This window comes from Manis pentadactyla, chromosome 2, assembly GCF_030020395.1.
Source record: "Manis pentadactyla isolate mManPen7 chromosome 2, mManPen7.hap1, whole genome shotgun sequence".
NCBI classification, from domain to species: Eukaryota; Metazoa; Chordata; class Mammalia; order Pholidota; family Manidae; genus Manis; species Manis pentadactyla.
Window position 1 is genome coordinate 72,673,171 of NC_080020.1, and position 21,872 is coordinate 72,695,042.

Genomic DNA, 21,872 nt, shown 5'->3' on the forward strand with positions numbered 1-21,872 from the left:
GGAGGGATTGAGGGCTGTTCTGGGCAACACAAGCCCATTGGCACCTGCTAATGTTCTGAAGACTGTGCTGCTCTTGCTCTGATTAGACAAGGAGGGGCTGCATTTTCTCAGGGCCCATAGGCTGTTGAACAAGTTCATTCCCCTTTACCCACTGGTGTGTACAGCAGCCCTGTAGTGGAGAGACGCCATAGAGATGTTTCTTTCCCACTGTGTCATAGTCCCTTCGGACTTCTGTAATAAATTTATCTTTCATGGTTCTAGAGACTAGAAGGCAAGATGAGGGTGGTCGCATGGCTGACTTCTGATGAGAGTCCTCTTCTGGTAGACTGCTGTCCTCACTGTGTCCTCCTGGGGCTGGCAGAGGGACAAAAGAGCTTTTTGGGGTCTCTTACAGGGATACCAGTCCCATTCATATGGCCCCACCCTCGATCAAGGCCCACCTCTTAATGTCATCACATCTGGGGTTAGGATTTCAACATAGGAATCTGGAGTGAGAGACACACATTCAGTGCATTGCACACTGGGACTCAAGAGAGCTTGCTTGTGTTTTGCCCTTGTGAATTTGTGTTCTTCTTTAGAGGAAAAATATCTGCTCACAGGTCCACCAACTATACAAACATGGGAAGGGGAAATAAGGTTCAACCCATGCTATTTAAAAAAAAAAAAAAGATTACCATAGACTCAAGAGTAAACACTATGAACACATGGTAAGGTTTTAAAAATTAGTGAGGTACGTCTGCTCTGTTTTGGATAGAACCAGTGGCAGAGATACTTACAAACTTTCCAGTTACGTAACTGCTCCCCCATACTTCCCAGCTCTCAGTTAGTGTGGCCTTGCGACTAGATCTGCCAATTAGGGTGAACTAGAGTGAGCAGATGTGATGTGTGTCACCACAGCTTCAAATTTGTAAGGGTATGTTCATTTTTATGCATGCTTTCAAGTGAACTATATTTGAGTTGTGCTGAAACTGGACTTAGAATGTTTGTAAGATACCCTCCAGCTGTCCCAGGGAGTGGGAGGCATTATTACACTAGTCTGGTAGGTCACCTTCAGTTGAAAACTAACATGCGGTTTGATTTGTTTTGGTTGTGAACACATATGAACCAGGGTTGATAAGATCCAGTAGCTAGATGGATATACCTGAATGGGATCAATTCAATAATTTTAAAGACAAAAAGCAAACTAGAAAATTATGTCAACATGACAGTGTTTTAGTGCACTTCAGTTAGTGACTTAAGCCATAGGAATTTCATTTTAACTCAAAAATAAATTCATACACTATAAAGTGCATGATACATTTCCTTTGCCGTCCCTTCTGTTACTGTCCTGGATACCACATACGCGTTATTTCTCAGGCATTCCCAAGGGCTTGCATCAGCAGTCTCCTCTGTACCAGTGAGTGGCCTCTCAGTTCATTTAGGATCCTAGACAGATGTAATGTGCATATGCACATGCACACACACGCTAAGGGTATCTTATCTAAAATGGAATATTTCTTCATCTGAGAACTTTTTAGAAGTGTGATTACTTGGTGCTGTTAAAAAAAACGGTGATTTTGTTCATTGAGTCCTTATGACCACTTTTTTTTTTTTGCACTTGTGAACAACAAAAAACAAGGAGGAAAAAAACAGAACTATTTCACACCTAAAACTGAAGGAGTTGATTACTGTCATTTTGATGATGTGCCTTTTATACGTTTGCAGTGGTTAAGAAAGACTTTATGGTTTGGAGCATGAGCACTTTAAAGTGATCCAAAATTATTGAAGAGCTACAAATTTTATAAAGTGCTTCAATTTGTTACTGACTAGAGCAGCCGTGGAACGATTCAGCAGAGCTTTTAGTACTATGCACAGCCTGCAAATGCTCTCATAATCTTCCCAGGTATCGCTCCTTTGCACATCAGGGCTCTGAATGTTCCTGCCCAGAGAAAGTCCCTTGCTAACAGCAGCAGAGCTTGTCCTCGAGACCTGCATGCCACAAAAGTGTTGCTCACACATGGGTGTAATGTAGGCAATGCTGCTAACTCCAAAGTAGCCTTCAGTTTTTACTTGGCTTGGTTTTGCCAGAGTTAAAAACTATATTGGTTTAAAAAACGACTGGACTGTTTATTGGTCACTTAATTTGGTGTCTGGATGGGCATAGGCATGTGGGGAGTGGGATAAGGTTGGGAAAAGTGGCTTCGGCACTGCAAAATGAGAAAAGATGTTTTCGTCCCTCTGAGATACACAAAGACTAAAATTTTAGTAAGTTGGTGCTTTTGAGAGAGCCTGAAACTTTGTAAATAAAAACAGGTTTTAATTATTTCTTTCTGCTTTACCTTTAGCTTGCACTATTTTGCTGGACTTTGATTTGCATGTTTTAGAGCAACCCTAAGTCCTGCTTGTATGTAAAACAGGAAAAATAAAGCATAATCTTTGAATTTAAAATAACTGATGGTTTAGATATTGACTTGTAATGTGGGGTTTCACTAAAGCACATACATACTTTTGCCTTTTAAAATGCACTTATGCAGCTGAGATATCCTAACTAGTACACGGCTTCTCCATGTGAAGGCTGTGAATGGCATAGCATTTCATTTCTTTAGAAGTAGATTGTAGGGCTCAGCTAGTTCATTAAGGAGAAGGTAATCTTAAATCAGAACAAAGCTAAAAGTGTAGAAGTTCAAAGACAACCAATAGAACAATGGAGGGTGGGGGATGTACAGGGTTGGCATTTAGAAGGTCTTTTGTATGTGATTACCTGGCAACACTAAACACATCCAGAAAACCTTGGTCCATGTTCTCTCACATGGGATTCGTGCCAGAGCTGAGGTTAAAATCCACATTTCCAAGACTCATCTCACCAATGTGCTTTTTACCACCAATGCTGTTGATCACTCAGTCTATCAAGAGCATGACGCACCCTTCGAGAAGAGGACTTAACATGTAAGAATAAAGGTTATAAATAATTTTTTAAGTAACATGTTATTCCAGTTTTTATTTGTATGAAATACAGAATTGACATTGAAATTTATTAATATAATTAGTTTGAAGGCCCATCACCCCAAACTGTAAAGGCACTAAGCATATCTCCCTATGTGGCAGTCTTGGTGGAGTTCCCAGTGAATATCTCTGTGAATGCCTCCTATCTCATAAATGTGAAGCAAGACTGATTTCTGACCAGTCCCAAGACTTCAGAGTGACAGTATGTAGGCAGAGTCCAGTTCATCACAGTTCCTGGAGGACAACAATGGGAAGATTGTCATTTTAAGATTAGAACTTTCTAGGAAAATGAATTTCTGTTCCCTCCTCTCTCTGCTTTCCTTTTTCTCCCCTTAAATGAACTAATACGTGTAAATAACTTAAGAATGTTTGACTATTACTACTATTTTGTCATTTGATTATTTCCTCCATTCTATCCTTTCTTATATTCTTGCTCCAAACAGGGATAGAGTATCCTGTCTTTTTGAGATGCTTTTTCTTAGGAAAATTGGAATTGATGCTGACTCCCAAATCTCTGCTCCAAAGGTAGCCCCAGAACTTACTGTTGCACCTGTGTGTACTGACCCACCCGGGAGTTCACAATCTGTCCCCAGGAGTGGTCTGATGGGGAGTTTCAGCCAAATTCATTGAGTTCTGCCTCATCCACTTTGTGGTTTATTTGACTAAAGTGCAAGCACCTGGATATTTGTAGACAGAATATTAAAATATCCAGGTATTCTGCTTTCATTAAGAAAATGTAAGTGCTGCAAGTCAAAATTGCCAAAACTTGGTAAAACAATCAGGAACGAGAGATACTTGCTCTCATTTTCTAAGCAGACAATCAATTGCAAGTAAGGAATATTTGTATATTGAATTAGTCACATATTTTAATTCAGCTTCAAAGCCAGGTGATATGGTAGGAAACTCTTTAACCTTGCCTCAAGAATGTGGCAGGATGATTATGTCTAAATGTGCATTCAGTAAATTTATAGAGTTGGTCTAAGAAAGAAAATCTGATCTGTCTTCAGTGCTTCTTTATGAAACTGCTACTTTTGAATTCTTTAAGTCAGGCTTTTGTTTATTGGTTGAATATATTGAATGTATGCAAATATTTTATAAACTGGATATTATTTTGACTTAAACCTTTTATACCATGTAAAGCTCTTCCCTTCTTATTTCTACCTGTCAAAATCCTATCCCTCTTTTCTGTTGGATATTGCAATCATCCTGGCTTAAATCTATTTATAATGCCTTTTACTGAACTTGTCCCAATAACCCCTGTGACATTTATCACTTGCTGCAGACTCTTATTCCTAATACATCTTAATACATCTAATTTCCCAAATCTGTCAGTTTCAGAACCTTGTCTGGATGCATAGTTCATTCAATGATTACTCAGCACATGTTTTATCAATTGATCACAATATGCAAGAGATGCAGTAGTGAAAACCAGACCTGACCACAGTTGCTGTGGGGCTGATCTATAACATAAATAGATGAATGAAGGTCAAAGGGTGTGTATTATTTGCATATCAAGTGTAATGTTGTGGCTTTTGTGCTGGTCCTGAAGGTAATTTTGAGGAAGCATCTAATATTCTGTTTGTTTATAAGCAAACTTATATTTTGTAATGGAATGCCAATGGTTGTTGTGTATGCTTTTGCTAGAAGGATTTTCTGGTTTCTTCAAGCAACTTTTGAAAAGATGTGTGGTATAAATACATTTCAATAAATCCAACTTTGTCTTTTCTAGGCTCTTAACACTAACATATATACCCTAGAAATACACATTTTATATCCATGTCATATTGAAGCATAAGTTTGAAAAAGAGTTACATTTGGTCATTCAAATCATCAAAGACTATCTTAGAACTATCTTTTCAATTTATACTATAAATTAAACTCAGGCTCATGATTGATTACAAACTGCTAATAAAAGCAACAAATCAAGTGTATTGTGAAATAAAGTATAAACAATATAAAATCATGGTTACATTTTTTAAACATAAGCTTCTGGTTCAACATGGCAATCTGACCCTCCTCAAACACTAATAAATTATAGAAAACCATATTTAAATGTATAGAACAAAGAACGTAAGAAAAGTCTAGCAGCAAAAGGAAATTTTGAGAAGTTCTGTACATTGCAAAATAGAATAGTGGCAAGTGATTAACCAGGGAAGAAGCATTCCTTCCTAGAATATATACAGAGGTGACTACAGGCAAAGAGGGGCCAATTTTCCCTATGGAACTGGTAGTCTCAGAACTCAGAAATAGCAGGTGTGGAGGAGGGTTGGAATGAGATACCTGAGTAAAAACAGGCACTTAATTGATTATATATGAAACCAACAGTGCCTTCACCCTATTGTATAGAGTGTAGGCAGTTGTATCATTTCCCAGGCAAATATAATGAAGGCCCTTCTCTGGAGAAATCAATAAAATGGGTCCAGGGAAGTTTGTGTAAGCATGACACCCCAAAACAAAGATCTTTAAATTCGAGCAAGTATGTGTTCTTCAGGAAAATGGCCAGCTTCCCAATCACATTTCATCAATTGAACTGCCAACAAGTAAGACCCTACCTGTGTTCAGAGAGCTGCCAGTTAGCTGTTTTACTATTTCCTAGTTAGGAACCGAGTATCTCTAATCATTTGAGGAAAGCTGACAATATAAATGAGAAAGACCAAGAAAAACCAGTCACAAAAAAAAAAAAAAAAAAAGAAACAGAGGAGATGGCAACTCTGAAAGAAACATAATTCAGAAACAACAAAAACAAAATCCTTAAAAATTCAAATTCATACCACAGAAAGTTAAGAAACAATGCATTGGTAAAATAAGAACAGGGTGCTATGAAAAAAAAATTACAGATCAAGTAAATGATCTTGGTATTAAAAATGTGATTGTCAGACTTAAAAGATCGATTGAGTTGTTGAACAATAAATTTCAAAGAAACACAAGGGTAAAAGGATTAATCTCAAAATTCCCAATTAATGGAAATTTCAGAAACAGATAAAAAGACAACTGAAGAAAGAAATTAGAGTTGAAGGCCAGGAGTAATTAGATTGAAAGTATCCATTTAATGTTCAGAACAGGGAATAAATGCAGACCCATATTTGAAACATTATTTAAATTTACAGAACACTAAGGATAAAGCAGATTCTAAAGGCTTCCAGAGGGGGAAAAAACCTGAACTTTTGCAATGGAGTGAGAATCAGATTGTATCAGTCCTTGCATCAGCCATAGCAAAAGATAAGTTAGATCAATGTTTTAACATTTCTGGGGGAAGATATTTTAAACCTAGAATTCTATACCCAGTCAAATTATCAATAAGGTGTAAAACAAATAACATTTTTAGACAATAAAGGAAAATTGTCTGCCACATGCTCTATAGGAGGCTACATGGGCAAAATGGGGGGAGCTGGGGTGAGTGATACAAAAAAGAATGACATGAGATCGATCCAACACAGAAAACATTAGGTACAACTCAGGAAACTAATGAAAGGATGTCTCAGTCTGTCAGCAGTGCAAATAACTTGGAGAGAAATATGTCAAGATTGGAGCACAAAAAGAGGCTCATGGAGGGAAGTTTTTAGACCAACAGTAGATTCCAAAGATTTAGTATCATCTGAATCTGCAAAACTTAGGGAGGCAACAAAGAAAAAGATAGTTTAAGATTAAAGAAAGGTAATAGGAAGCTCTAGAAAAAGCAAAGGCTGTGCAGGAGGAAATATAATTATGGTTGTACAATAAAATATGTTTGCATTTTAAAACTATTCATTTTCAAATTTATATTCAACTTACTAAAATGTACATGAACTTAATTTCAGAAATTCCAAAAAAGAAAGCAGAATATAATGTAATCAATTTTGTAAGATAAATACAAAATACAAAGAATACAATTTGGGTGGTGAAAGAGGAGAGGAGATTTAAAATGTGAAATCAAAGGATGTTATCTAAGGTTTTTGCATGAAGAAATACATGTGAAAATGTATTTTTTTTAAGTTAAAAGGCAATATAGAAACTAAAACATAGTGATGACACTATATTGGGAAAAGGTATGGGAAATGGTACAAGTAACATATCTGCATTTCCCATGGCAGAAAGTTTATGACAATGTTTAAAAATAATAAAAAATATATGTAAAATATATTATTTAGCAATATGATGGTAATTGCCAGAAAAGGGAAAATCAGGAACAGTTGGAAACATTTAGAGTGGTTCTTTATGAGGGGCTAATGAAAGTGGAGAAAGGGCAGGAGACTGAGGCTTTTCATTCTAAGTCATTCTGTACTATTATTTAAACCATGTATGTTTTAAATTTTGATAAAAAATTTAAATATTACATAATTATGTAATTAAACATATCAATATTATAGAGCTCTTCTTACAGGAGACTTCTATATATTCCAGGCCTCCTTCAGATGAAACATTCTTAACTTCTAAGTACTTTGGGCGGGGCAGGGAGATTGTTTGCAAGTTTATCTGTGAAATACAAAAAGCATAACTGTTTAGTTTTCATGTTAAGTGTAACAGAAATGTTCTCTGAAAAATATCAGAACAGAAAAAACAAGTGGGGATGTTGTAAGGTACCTAGGGCAGCCTGACCTAACTGAATATTGACATTTCAATTTTCAAAATAGAGTCAATGTTGCAATTAGGATACAGTTCAATCCTATAATCTATGTCCCGCCCAGTGACTGGTATTTATTATATACTTATCTTATATCAAGTACTTTGTATCCATTATATTTAATCATCATAATTTCACAGGGTTAGCATTTTTACTGCCAATTTACAGCTAAACTGAGGCTCTGAGAGGTTAGGTAACTGGCCTGAGGTCTCCCAGTCAAAAGATGGGGAGTTAAGGATGTAAACCCACTCAGCTGATTCTACAGTCCATGCTATGCTGCCTATTTATTTGTTTATTTGTCATTAGCAATATGAGTGTAATCTTTGGATTCTTGGAAGCACTTGCTATATTTTGAAATATTTTTTTAATTCCCATTTCTTAACACTTCTTTCAACATATTAAATGAGTCTCAACTTAATACTGTTTTGTGTAAAGTACCACCTAATGGCCAAGAGCTCTACCTCTAGAACAAGACTGCTTCCCCTGGGAGCTTGGCTCTGCCCTATACTGCCAGTCCTCAGCATCATGCGGTGCTTGAGCAGTGAGTTAATCTCTCTGGGCCTTGGTCTTCTCACCTCTAAAATGGTCCATGTGTTGAGGTCCTGGGAGATTCAATGAGGTAATCCACACAGAGCACTAAGAATGTCTGATGCTGTAATCTTCTGGCCTCCCTAGGAAGTTTGGTTTTTACTTCCCCCATGTCCATTAGAGTTGGGAGACTTTTAAAAATAATTTTATGATAATGGCTGCTTAACAATTTTATTTCAGTTTTATTATATGTATTTAGTATTTCATTGTGTTCCTTTTGTATTTTTCACTTAAGAATACTTACAGGAACCAGGATAGGAATTACTAAAAATCTGCCATTTCTGCTGTGGTTCCAAATAGTCAAGTAGACACTGGGTGCCCTGCATATCTATTCATTCATTTATTAGTTCCCTCACTCTCTTAGTCTTGTGCCAGGTATGTTGATAGGAATAAGGTGAAGACATACCAGTGTTGTAAATTCACTTGGAAAGAGGCAGGAAAAATGTGGTTCCCAAACTGGTATTTGATCTTCTGTCTTGTGTGAATGCTAGCTGTGGCAGGAACTTACATAATGGGGTCTGGACTTCTGAATGTACTTTTGTTAAATCACTTGTAATCTGTTAACATTTAACAGTTAAGTGGTTGTGGACTAGTGCAACAGAATGGTGCCAAAAATCCTATCAATGAGTGCAAGAGGATCTTAAGCATCTTATTGAAATGTTTTATAAAAAAGTAAAGTTTCAAAAGTGGCATTCAGCTTTATTCTGTGGTGAGAAGAAAAATGCCAGTACTGTAATTGAAAACATGATTTCCTAAAGTATTCCAAGTTTTCCTTGGAGACTTTCAGGGCCAGGGATTGACTATCCTCATGCCTGCTTAGATAGAAAAAGGCTTGATAAAAGTGCAATGTCTACTAGCACAGTTTAATCACTTAATGCCTTGTTCCAATTGAAAATATAACCCAGCCCCATTCAGATGATGGAGCACCTACACTTGATCTGTCTATGGCTTGTGCAGTCACTGATATTTCCAAGGGAAGCCTTGTGACTGTTGAAATGGAAATTAATTTTGTAGACTTGGGGCTGAAAAAAAAAAAAGGTTGTCATCTGCTGACGATAATCCTGAAAATGTTGTTTGAACTAATGTTGCTTGCTCATGTCAACCTAGAAGAATGGGCCTAGATGGGAACTTGATACACAGGATAGAGGAGGGAGAGGAGGGAGAGAACTGAGAAGAGATTTTTTATTACTGTAGAAAAAGACAACTTCAGGACACTGTCAGAGAGCATATTCTCTTTGTAGTTCTTGATTCTTATAATTGCTGATGTGATCTATCTGTCTTCCAGAGAAAGTTATAAAATTATCAAAGGTATTAATTCACCAACTTCAAAGGCTAGAGGAAAAATTTAAGCTCTTTTTAGGGTCATTTTTACATGATTCCTGAAGTCTTCATTTTCTACAAGATAAAGTTCTGTTATAGAAGTGCGTTTACACATAGCATTTGGTGCCCTTAAACTACTTGAAGGACCAACTCTTTCATCCATGCAAAGGAATGCAAATGCAGTGATGGCTGGGGTTATTGTTTTTGTTTATGAATGCTTTCTAGTATAGATCAATAGTTCTTAAACTTTTTTTGAATCATGAATCTCTTTGGAAATTTAGTGAAAGATATCTCATTTATGGAAAAACAGATATAAGCATAAAGATACACAATTCTTTATAATCCTTACTGTATATTCATGGACCTTTAAGCTGTTAGGGGTGATGGGTCAGGTTAGGAAAATCTCCTAGACAGTTAAAGCAGAGTATTATATAAACAGTTAAAACATAGACCAGTTGTATAAAATAGCCAGGAAGGTTCACCCTGATAATAATATTGTCTTCTTATGTGACTACAGAATATATTGAAGTAAAATGTTTTGTAAAATTCTACAGTTTTTGAGCTGTAAATTAGTTAATCTTCAAAATTAACAAAGCTGAGACCTAGTAAGAAGAAAAAACTGAAGTTTGCCCAGCTATTTATAGCAAAGAAAAGGCTATATTATGTTCTCTGCAAATACATGTGTACTAAACTTTAGAACTGCTACATAAAAAAAGAGTAGATTTAAAGAACAAATTTAACTTTTAAAAGGATACTGTTGCTTGTCAATAACATCTATTCTGATTACTACCCCAACATATTAGGGCATTATGTAACAAAAGGAAGAATTAAATTCAGAAATGCTTAAATCTATTAAACCAGAAAACCTCATTAGCATAAATATTCTTAATACTTAATATACATTTTAAAATTGTCACCTATTTCTAATTCAGTTATGTAAGAATACAGTATATTTTTTTCAGACAATTTTGGAAGCAATTTTCATGAAGCTTTAAATTCAAGAAGAAATTTCAACATTACTTTCTAGGGAAGATTATTTGAAAATAAAAATACTTTTTGAATTATTAAATCAATTTGTTATAAATCAAATAGTTTCAGTTCATGAATCAGATACAAACAAGCAGAACAAATAGGAAATAAATTAGGTGCCAGGGATTGACTATTCCTTAAGGGGGACTTAAACACTGCAATATTATCCTAGTTGTGCACAAGAACCCTCTGTCAAGAATAGCCTGGGGGTGGAGAAGACACCTGGCATGTGCCTCTGCCTGCGTGGCAGTTGGTCTGTGGCTCACACTCTTGAGAAACCCAGAGATTGGTCCCCAGCTTCTCCTACTGAGGCTTTGCTGCCTTCTCTAGAATTGCTGTTGTTTAACAACAGTGGCACATTGAGACAGGAGCTGTCCCCACTTCTGCACTTATCCTCTATTCTTAGAAGCTTTCGGGAGGTAATGTTCTGACCTTAAGCTCCTTCCAGAAGACTGGGTTCTGGAGTGGGTTGCTGCCAGGTGATGAGTTCCCATTCTGGACACAGCTGTGTCCATTCCTGAAGTGCAAGGGTGACGTCCTGCCTGGGCCCAGAGCTCAGTGCACGACTTGTCCCGCCCTCCATGCCCTGCCAGGGTTCTCAGGGTTCTGGTTCTCGTCGTTTGGCTTTGAGCACAACTCACTTCCAGACAGCTTGTATCCGCGTGACCAAAGGGATCAAAGGCTCAGGACTAGGCGCCTGCAGGAAGCACAGGGACTGACCCTTCACTTCCAGGAAGTTCTGCCAACATCACTTCTGTCCATTTCGGGATCCGAGTTCTTCAACTCTCTTGGAGGAGCTGGGGAGGATATGAATTTTCTCTCAAATCGCTCTGCTGTGAAGGGCAGGCTGGGCGGGAAGGGGAAGAGGGGCAGGAGTCAGCCACTCCCGCACTTGGCCTGTAACCCAGGCCACCCCCGGCCACCGCTTGCCTGGTGGGGACGCGGGAAATGCGTGAGGCAGCACTCCCAGTTTTGCATTCTTGCTTCTGCTAGAGGACATTGCTTTAAGTCCATTTTCTGTTTTGTTTTACTTTTTAAAAAATATTTCTACTTTTCCAGACTTGTTTGTAAACGTGTACCTGCTTTTGTCCACCTCCTTTCCCCCAACAAGTCCTCTTGCCCCTGTTCTGCACCCCTGTCCCCCAAGACGAATGCCTGTGTCAGCAGCTGTCCTGACTTGCCTCGAATGACCACAACCTATCGCTTCAGTTCCTATCCCTGAACCCCCGGGAATCCCGGGGTCATACAACTCGATTCCAGAAATGGGGTCCCTCCATCTCTGGGCATTACTTTTTGGGATTTTTTCCACCCCACCACAGGTAAAAGTCAGAGAGCAACTGCTATGAAGGGCGCTGATGACAGCGATACGCCCGGGCAGGGCTGGGCCGACCCACCCAGATCCTCTCGTTTGGTCTCAAAGACTTTTTAGGGATCCTAGTTCGTATTTTTCTTCGGAAATTTACTTCACTTCTGTTATGAAATTCCAAAAGGAAGGCAGCCCATGGGGGAGGGGCTATTGAGTTAAAAAGAGCGAACAGGAGACACTCAGATTATATATTTATTTTATATAAAGAAATTATACATATGTAATTTTAGATTTTCTTCCGAATTAGAGTTGTGAGGCTATGAAAATCCTATTTTTATCACCCCCTCTTCTCATAGAGGCCTTGATTGCTTAAATTGCTTCTAATTGGGTGGTACACAGTACTGGAGACGAAGGATGCATGACAAGCAGCCTTCATTCTTTCATAGATTTAGATAATGTCTGGATGACTGTCTCTTCCGATTGGGAAAAACTAGAAAAATTTTAAAAACTGCCCGCAGTTTCCCGAAAGATCTTTTGCACATAAGAGAGAAATGTCCTGACCATCACACAGTCATACAAATAGATGGCACGTTACAGAAAACAACGCATAATACCAGTGCCGGCCAACGTTTTCCTCAGGGTTTGGCGTGCCACAAAGAGTAAACATACTCTCTCTTTTTAAAAAATCTCACTTGGTTTTCCTTCCTTTTCTTACTGGCACGTATAAAAAGTTTCAGCAAACCTCTTTAAAACATACCCGTTAGCCACTCCCTCCCGCTGCTTCGCCTAGCCCGAGGCTGGGCTGGCCGGAGCTCCCGGGGCCCGGCATGCCAGCCCTGACAGCTGCCAGCCAGGGGCATTGCCTAGCACGTGGGAGCGTTTCAGCACCTCGAGAGACTCAGCGACTGGCAGATACTGGGGGCGAGGAGTTCTTGGACCACTGGGATGTGTTCCCCAACTTGAGTATGCTGAGGGCTAGGCTCCGAGGTGAGGGCTGGTTTTACGAAGTTGCTCTCTAGCCTCTGGAGGACTAGGGCGCCTCAGAGGAGAATTGACATCTGAAGATGGTGAAAGTTGAATTATTATGGTCAACTGAACAGATTTGACATGGAGACATACATCTCATCATCTGACCAAACTGTACTTTCACTTTTTGCATTACCCCCAAACAAACACACACACAAACACATAGGTAAAGATATTTTTTATTTGAGGCCAAAACGTGCCAAGAGGAATTTTCCCTTTCTGTGTTAACTTTAGAGGCACCAGATTTTCCTTCACTTTTTTACGAAAAGAAAACCCAGAATGCGCGGGGAAGTCCCTCCAAGGTACTTTAAATTGCGTCACAGCAGAATCCTGGAAGCTGGGACATCGCAGGGTGAGGGTGCTTCTGAGTCTTTACAAGGGAAGTCCACCTGCTTGGTGAGTAGGGCGTAGGGATCGCCGGTGCTGCTAGCAGGGCTCCTGCTCTTTCCCGCCAAGCCCATGCACATCTTTTCTTTCCCCTTTATGCATCAGTGTTGAGAACATCTCGATTTTGAATGAATCTGACGTTTTTTGCTGCATTAGAGGCCCACTATATCTTCACATTTTGCATTGGGCCTCAGTAATGAGTTTATTAGCCCCACGAAGAAAGATTTGTGCACTAAGAAATTCTCAACGGTGGCATTCTGAAGTGGTTCCTACAATAGGCGTGTTCGCCACCTCTGGCCTCGGTTGGGTAACCAAATATTCCCGAAACTCCCTGGCTTTCTTTAGAAGGTCCTTATGCAGTTGCCCATCTATCAGTTACTTGACGGGCAGGAGATGCAACGCAGGGGAAAACATCACGGACTGGGGGCACAGGCAACTCTAAAGGGTCAGGAAAATGCCTCCTATTTAGGATATGCCTTTCTGGAGCAGTTTAAAAACTGAGAGGCAACATCAAATCTTTTTAAAGGTAGCCCTGGTGATTCAAACCCGATATTTTGGCTGGCAAATAAACAATTGCCTGGAAACGAAATTGGCATTCAAAGAGGGTCACATGAAGCCCAGCGCCCTTGGCCACCTTTTGGATCCCAGAAGGGCATTCCCTGTCCCCACCACTTTTAGAAGAGAAAGGAAAAGGAGGAGAGAGGGGGCAGAAAGGGGGAGAGGGGAGAGCGCGAGAGGGAAAGAAAGCGAGAAGAGGGGGATATTTAGCAAGTTAAGAGGTTAAATATTTGAACAGATTTGTAAATATATAGACAGCCCTTGTTATTTGGAATGTGTAATAATGCCTTTTGTGGTGCCGTCTGGCTGGGAGGCTGCGAAGAGAACCGCTCCTTAGCACCTTCCTTCCTGGGAAATCAACTGGAAAGCTCATGAGCTCGCAAAACAAAAACAGGGCTACCCTCCTTTGGGCAAGGGTGATTCTACTTCTATTCCGTCTTTTAAAATAAGAAGAAAAGATGGTGGTGGGGCGGGTGGGTGGGTGGGGGTAGAATAAAGGAAAAGCGTAATAAATGAAAATGTTTTATTTTTCTTAGATACGATTTTTCAGGAGCACCCCAGAAAGCCATTTTCAGGTTGAAGTAATTCCAAAGTATTGTTTAAGCTGATGACATACTCTAGCTCTCAGTTATCTATTGTGCATCCATGATTTCTTTAAACCCAAGTCTCTTATCTGAGAAGCGTGTGTGTGTGTGTGTGTGTGTGTGTGTTTAGAAAACCTATGTGCATTAATAATGCTTCCGTGGTTGAGCAGGGTGGGTGTCTTTACGTTTCTCTGGCGTTAGTGTTTTCTAGAAAACTGTACTGAGAGCTGTTGATGGCTTCTGTCCTCTGCCTGTGCCCGTGGGCGGAGGACACAGGCTGTGGGTGTGTCCCGCCCACAGTCGCGCGTGCGTGTGCGTATCTATATGTATATACACGCATTCTCTCTGGAGTGTGCCGCAAATGGAGCTTTTTTTTTTCTGTTTGCCAGTGTTGGCGTCCTGCGTATATTAGTATTATTCAAATAGAATCATTCCGCTTCAATATATTTTGGAGGGGGAAGGGATGAATCATTTTTCTTCTCTCATATTTTCTAGGCAGTCTTTCCACTGCGTGTAAATTCACTTGGATGCCTATTCTGAGGTGTGTGTGTAGTGGTATGGTGTGCTGGTCAGTGGGTGTGTGCCACGGAGTGTGGGCGAGTGTGGACAGCCTCTGAGCACCTTGTGAGTGATGCATGTTAGGTGTCCTGTCTATGCCCCTCCCTCCTCCTCTCGCCCGTTTTGTATTCTCAGGGTGATTATGTGCGTATTTACATATGTGTGCCTATTCCCCTGCCTACATGTATTGTCTTTCTCTATTTTCCACACATTTCATATATAATCTCTTATCTTTTGGCGAAGTGCCTTTTTTATTCCTCGAAGAATGTTTATTGATGTGATAATCTGAAATGAAAAGTGGTCTCCCATGAAGGAGATGGAAGAGAAAGGAGTGTTCATCTTTCTTAATAGACGGGGCAGAGCCAGTTGACTGGATCATAGGGTTTCTCTGCACTTTCTGCGTGTGTCTGTGGGTGGGGGGTGGGGGCAGGGACGGGAGAGGGGTTGAGGAGAGAAAAGGAGACTTCAACAAGAACAAAGATGGGACATCGCGCCCCCTTGCGGCCAGACTTCATATCGTGCAGACCTGGTCCCGTCAGGCTTTCTTCAGCCAAAAGAATCCTGTAATTTCCTTCTTTAAACCATTCAGGAGCCGCCTCTCAGACCCAGCCCCCTGGCAACAGCCAATCACAGGGCGCCATGCAAATCACCTTCGGCGCTCCAGACCCGAGCCTGCCTCAGCGGAGGCGCTCGCTGCCCCGCCCCCTCCTTCCTCCCCGCCCCACCCCCTCCCACCTCCCTCCGGCCCGAGCAGCTGCCGCGGAAGAGGGCAGAGCTGGGTGCCTCATGTTTATGCAGATAATCTCCCTCCTCCCTCTGTCTTCAGCCCTCCACCTCATCCTCCCTTCTGCCCCCCGCCTTCCGCCAGCGCCTCCTGCGGTTTCCCCGCCGAGTCCGCGCGCCTAGACGTGCAGTTCTCGGAGCTGTGGTCCCGGGCAGCTGTTTCCCAGAAGGAGGCCTACGCTCGCTCCTGGAACAGGCGAGAGAACCGGAGGAAAGCACTACCCTTGAAATCCTCTTGAAGGTCAAGTTTGAGGCTTGCTGAGCCGGCGCGAAAGGCGTCGAAAATGCCTCTGCAGGGTATGCAGGAGGTTCTGCACGCAGACTGATTTTGAAATGCTTTTCTCCTTCTAAACACCAGATTAATTTCTCTGAAACACACAATGTACTGGTCACGTCCAAAGGCAGGATGATGATAGATGATTTTGTAAGCCCAGAGCTACAGTGTGTATTTGTCTTGTACATCAAGGCTACACAGCTCTTGAAACTGCAAAGAATTGGAGATGAGACCAAACAGCATTACATCTACTTACAGTTTCAGAGAGAGAAGTAGGGGCGTGGGGCGGAGGAGCGAGTGGTGGCTCAAGACCTGCTTGGGTGTGCAGTTTAATGCCAGCGCCTTGAACGGCCCAGGTGAGCAGACTGAGCACAAATGGGGGCCCATGAAAAGAAAAAACAACTCGAGAGAGAAACCAGTATCTGGGAATAGTAGGTTGGTACTGTTACTTACATACAGACTCTGATTTCTGGCCTTTTAGAGCCAAGGGTAAAGTATTTAAGCAGTGTTTAATACTGCTCTGAACTGACCTTGAGGCCACTGAGGGGAGAACAAAATCACTGGAGAAAATCGCGGTTTGTATAGTGCTTTGAGATCCCCTAATGAGAAGGCAGGAAAATTGTGAAGTGATCTTGTTTCATAGACGTCTACTTCAACAAAGGAATACTTAAGGGATCTTCTGGTAAGAATTGAGTCAGTTCCCCTCAAATCTTCCACCATGGAGAAGTGAGTAGGAATCACAAGATTTGAAATGTTTTGTCAGCATTTTTACCGAGTGCTTACTGCTCGACAGGCACACGGCATCATCTTCCAGGCAAAATACATTATATGCACCGTGGTTCTCAGGTGTACTGGAAATGAGGGGGAGGAACAGACATTCTGGGCAGTTTCTGTCCTGGAGTTGTTCATGGTCTTGCAATAAGAACAGATGTTCACTTAGTGTAACATGGAGCATGAAAACAGCCTAAAAAATCTGTGAGGAGTGCACAGAATTAATATATTGGCATATCTCTACAGTGAAATATTCTGCAGCAGTTAAAAATGAAAGGACTATCGTGAAAGCAATTTTAGATGAAAAATGCAAATTGCAAAAGAATATATGATATTTATTTAATATTAATGTTAATATTAATATCTGTTAATGTAGAAAAAATGTAAAGCTCCCAAAATGCAAAGGGTGTTGGTACATAACTATGTAGTAAAAGTATAAAACACATCAGGTAAGGATGATGTGTTTTAGGATACAGGTGACCCCTGGGAAGAGAGGGATCTTTTTACCATGTGCATTTTAGCTGTATGAATAATGTTTATTTCCTTTGGGGGGAAAAAAAGACAAAGAGAATTAGAAAGATAAGAGAACATAGAAAAATGTGGGAAGACTTTACACAGAAGAGGTGAAGTTAAGTTCTTGAAATGCTAAGCAAGAATTTAATAGGAATATTAAAAGAGTTCTCTCTGAATATGTAAGAAACATGGAAGCTTCTATACTTTTTATCTAATTTTTAATGACATACAGTAAATTCACATATTGGGGTATGAGTTTTACAAATGCAAAGTCATGTAATTACCACCACAAGCAGGGAACAGAAAAGTTCCATCATCCATCTCCTGAAATTCTTTTGTGCTATCCTTTGTAGTAAAACTTTATGCTTTATAGTCAACTGCCCCATAACCTTAAGCCCTGGAAACCACTGAACTAGTCTCCATCTTTATAGTTTTGCCTTTTCCAGAATGTCATATAAATGCAATCATACAGTATGTAGCATTTTTTTTTGCATCTTATTACTTAGCATAATGAATTTGATCTCATCTATGTTGTTAGGTGTATCAATAGTTCCTTTTGACTGTTGAGCAATAGTTCATTGCATGGACATACCACAGATTGTTTTTCTTTTTACTTGTTGAAGGCCATTTGTTTCTGATATACAGTTTCTTGATTCTGGGACTGGACTCATAGTCCAGGGTGTTGTCATGCATAATGGGGATCTTCTGTGAATGGTTATTGCATTATACTGATGAGTGTGTTCAGTTATTTCCCCCAGAGGCTAAATCTGTAATCTGATCTTAAATATTATGTGGTGTTTGAACTAGATAAAACCTACCGAGCCAAATGTATAGAAAAACACACATGTTCATAATCATTTGGAAGTTGCCCTTCAACTAATTTAGTTGTGATGAGTGCAATAGGAGAGACTACTAAGATGCTGATGATCAGCACGTGTGAATTTACATGTGTGTGGCTGATGACCTAGATTTCTCTTTGAGCATCTGTGTATTTCCAAGTGTAGAATTATGGCTTGTTTCTAAATATTTTCTAAATCCCTGTTGAAAGATTAACCTTTGCCCTTTGAGGCCCAGGTTAAACTTTACTGGCAGGCTGAGTTCCCATGCTTCTGATACAAGATGACAACTTTACGGCACTTGTTCAGGGCTTCTGAACACTTGTAAGGATTCCAAGTAATTCCAGATCCTGCTCTACACTGTCAACCATCAAGGGTTTGTTTTTGATAACCTTAAAAATAAAACTGTCATTTATTTGTTCGAGCAAAACGGAGTTTACTTAGCTGAATAGCAGAGAATTGCAATTTGGGGCTTGCAAGCTATGGCAAAACCATAGGCAAGTCCAGAGAACAAGGGGAAGGAACACTCTTACAGAGGAATGGGCAGGCTTGAGACTGACTTGGCTGTTCCAAACAAAAAACCAATTGGAGTAAACTCCGAGTTCCAAGTATGGTGGCTTCTCATTGGCTTAGCTGTAACAGTCTCCCACTGGCGGGGCTGTTGCAGGGGGAGGAGGAAACCTTCCTTCCTCGTGCTGCGTAGTAAAATCGTAGCTCTGCAGTACTCCCTTGCAAGGTGCACAAGGTATGTCTCTTCCCTCCTGTGGGGTCTGCAGGGAGTGGTGGGATATGAGCGCTCCCTGCTGCTGGCCTCCCGATGCCAGGCCAGTTAGGTTTCCCTTTATTTTCACAGTTTCTTCTTACGTGGCTTCCTCTTGTTTGTTTCTCAGTGGGACCCTGAGAAGCTGACAGTCGGGCTGTACAGAAGCTGAGTTCAGGACACAGTAAGTAGGCCTGTGGGTATGTAGGCATTTCTTGGTGGGTGCTTCTGAGTTCCAAAGTCAAATATCAATTGTTTGTGAGCTACTTGCTATTGGAACCTTATTTATTTACTTTAAACATCTCTAGCTCTCTCATGGCTGTTTAACTATCTCTATCAAGGGCAGTTGTCCCAGTATTAACATGCAAAATGGGAAGGAGAGAGATAAACGTCATAGACTGACTACTTTCTGGCTGTGGGTTAGAGCGAAGAGGCCAGTCCCAGGTGTAAAGAATAATAGCAGTGTTGTGATCAAAGGAGTGATATTTCTAATCCTAGTTATGTTGGTAAGCGAGCTGTTTTCTACCATAAAATTGTATCCAATTGCCACATATGTGATTGCACATCATCTTTAGTTTTAGTTCTAATAATCAGCATCACCCTTGGGCAAAGGACTCTAGAAACAGTTCCATTTAGGTAGTCAACTAAAAGAATAGTAAAATAGCCATTCGAAATTTACATTTTTAGGTAAAGATTATAGAGCTTATAAATCAAGGGATGTAGATGCCGCATTTTAGTTTTGTTTAGGCTCTGGGAGACCTTTGGAAAAAGTCTACCTTATTTGTACCACAATTTTCTGACTTACAAAAGGGCAAAGGACTAAACATTGCTATTTGTGATTTTAAGATTCCCCAGCAAAGATCACTTTAGGACCTCTGTGCTTTGCTATTACAGGGTTCTTTCATGAATCATTTCCAATTGCATCAATTGAGGCACTACCATTTTCTTGCTTAAGTTAGTTACAGTGCACCTAAGCTTGTTGTTTTCCGGTGCACTTTGAAAATTTTGAGAAAGTGGCCATTTTCCCCAAAATAAGTTGATTTACAGCACTTTATTCAAGTAAAAAAAATTAGGAAGCATGCACTCATAACTTTTGTCATTACTGCTGCAGTTATGTTTAATAAATATGTCCAAGCTAAGAAGTGCTGGCCTGTGAAGATGTCAGTCCAATGACTTAACAGTCATTCTCCCATTAAGAGAAGATCACCTTAGTGCTTTGTGCTACAAATAAATTGGTGCTGCCCCAGTACCGAGATTGATTTCTAATGAAAATGAAAATAATGATGGTAAAAAAAGAAAAGGAACACTGTTCAAATGACCACAATTCCATGATTAAGCCAATAAAGCTTTTTCTCTTCCAGGCACTGTCCTTTAAAGTGATATTCTGTTCAAGAGAGTCACAGTAGCATAATATAAATCAATGGTTTTTTAAGCTTTGGTTTTGTCTCTTGGAAAGCAGCAAGTAGGGGGTGAGGAAAAATTTCCTTTTTCCCCATTTAGGTTCTTTAGTTCATCTAATAGTTAAGTTAATACAAAGCAGATTAACAGGAGAAAAACAAATATGAGACCCAAAGGGCTGCCTGGTAATTGAGGCTTGCATAACAGGATTCCCCATAAAAGGGAAGGAGGGCCATTACAGAAAGGCAGAGGAGATGTTTGGAAAACAATGGTTGCCCTTGACGTTCCTTAAGTAAAAAGGTATCCCAGGTAATATCTCTCTTTCTGGTACAGGCCCCCTTTCCAGTGTGAATTTAGGCAGTTGAAGGAGAGTCAAAGATCTTTTCCTGCATCTGTTGGGTTTTAATTGCTTTTTAGTTCAAAATAATCCTTGTGCCAAAGAGACATATTTTGGGGTGGTGAAATCTCCCCTTCACAGCATAAGCGGGTGGCTTGTCATCATTTTGGAATAATGACATCTCAAGGCCTGTGTGCTGCGCTGGCAAGCAAGGAGAATCCCAGAACTGGCCTGACTCAACAGTGCCTGACCAGGATGTTTAATGCACTATTGAATACCGTTGCCCCTAGGAATTAAATATACAGGTGCCTGGAGCTTGTGTAAAGTTCTCTGTGCCATTTGAAAAAGGTACTTGGAGAAAAGATAGGCTGATTTTTAATTTTAATGTTTTACTCATTGGTGTAAGTACATTTATGGTTTGCTTTGCAAAATGTCAACAGACATCCCAAGTGGATAACATTTTTAAAAGATTATATTTCCTGTGTTTGCTCTAATATCTAAACAATGTGGTCATCAATGCCTACAGTTTCATTGTTAAGACCATCTATCGAAATGATTATTGAAAAGCATCCAACAACACTTATTATTTTACACATTGTCTGCAATTCTCATTGATTAGAATTCCAGCAACATTGACCTAAAGGTTTCATTCTAGTTCTGATGCATTTAGGAAGGGCTCCAAATGAAGTTCCTATCTACAAGATGGCCAGAGGACACTCTGAGAAGGAATAACTTATTACCTAATGTTCTTGGTGTTCATTTTATATTATAAATAACATTATGCTTTTGTATGTTCTCAACAATTTACAAAATACTTTCACATAAGTTACCTCATTTCATGTAAATTATCTCACCACAACTGTATAAGATAGGTTGGTGATGACAATTATTATCCTTATTGTATTATAAAGGATACTGAGGCTCAGAAGTATTGAAAAGAGCTCACTTTTTATGGGGTGCTTGCTTTGTGCTAGGCAGTGTTGTAAGAACTTTACATGTATTAATTCATGTGATCTAAATAGCAGCTGTAGTAAGTGGATATTATTATTGTCATATTCATTTTATAAATTGAACCACAGAGGTACAGAAAGGTAAAGTAACCTGTCCAAAGCTAGAGTGAGTAAACAGTGGAGTCCATGAGAATCTGCGCAGTCTGGTTCCAGACCCAAGTGCTTAACCACCACTTTTCTGCCTAGCTAAAGTCCAGCGCCTTGTCACAGGGAATCTGGCCACTAAGAGTTGCGTCATAACTGAGACCATGT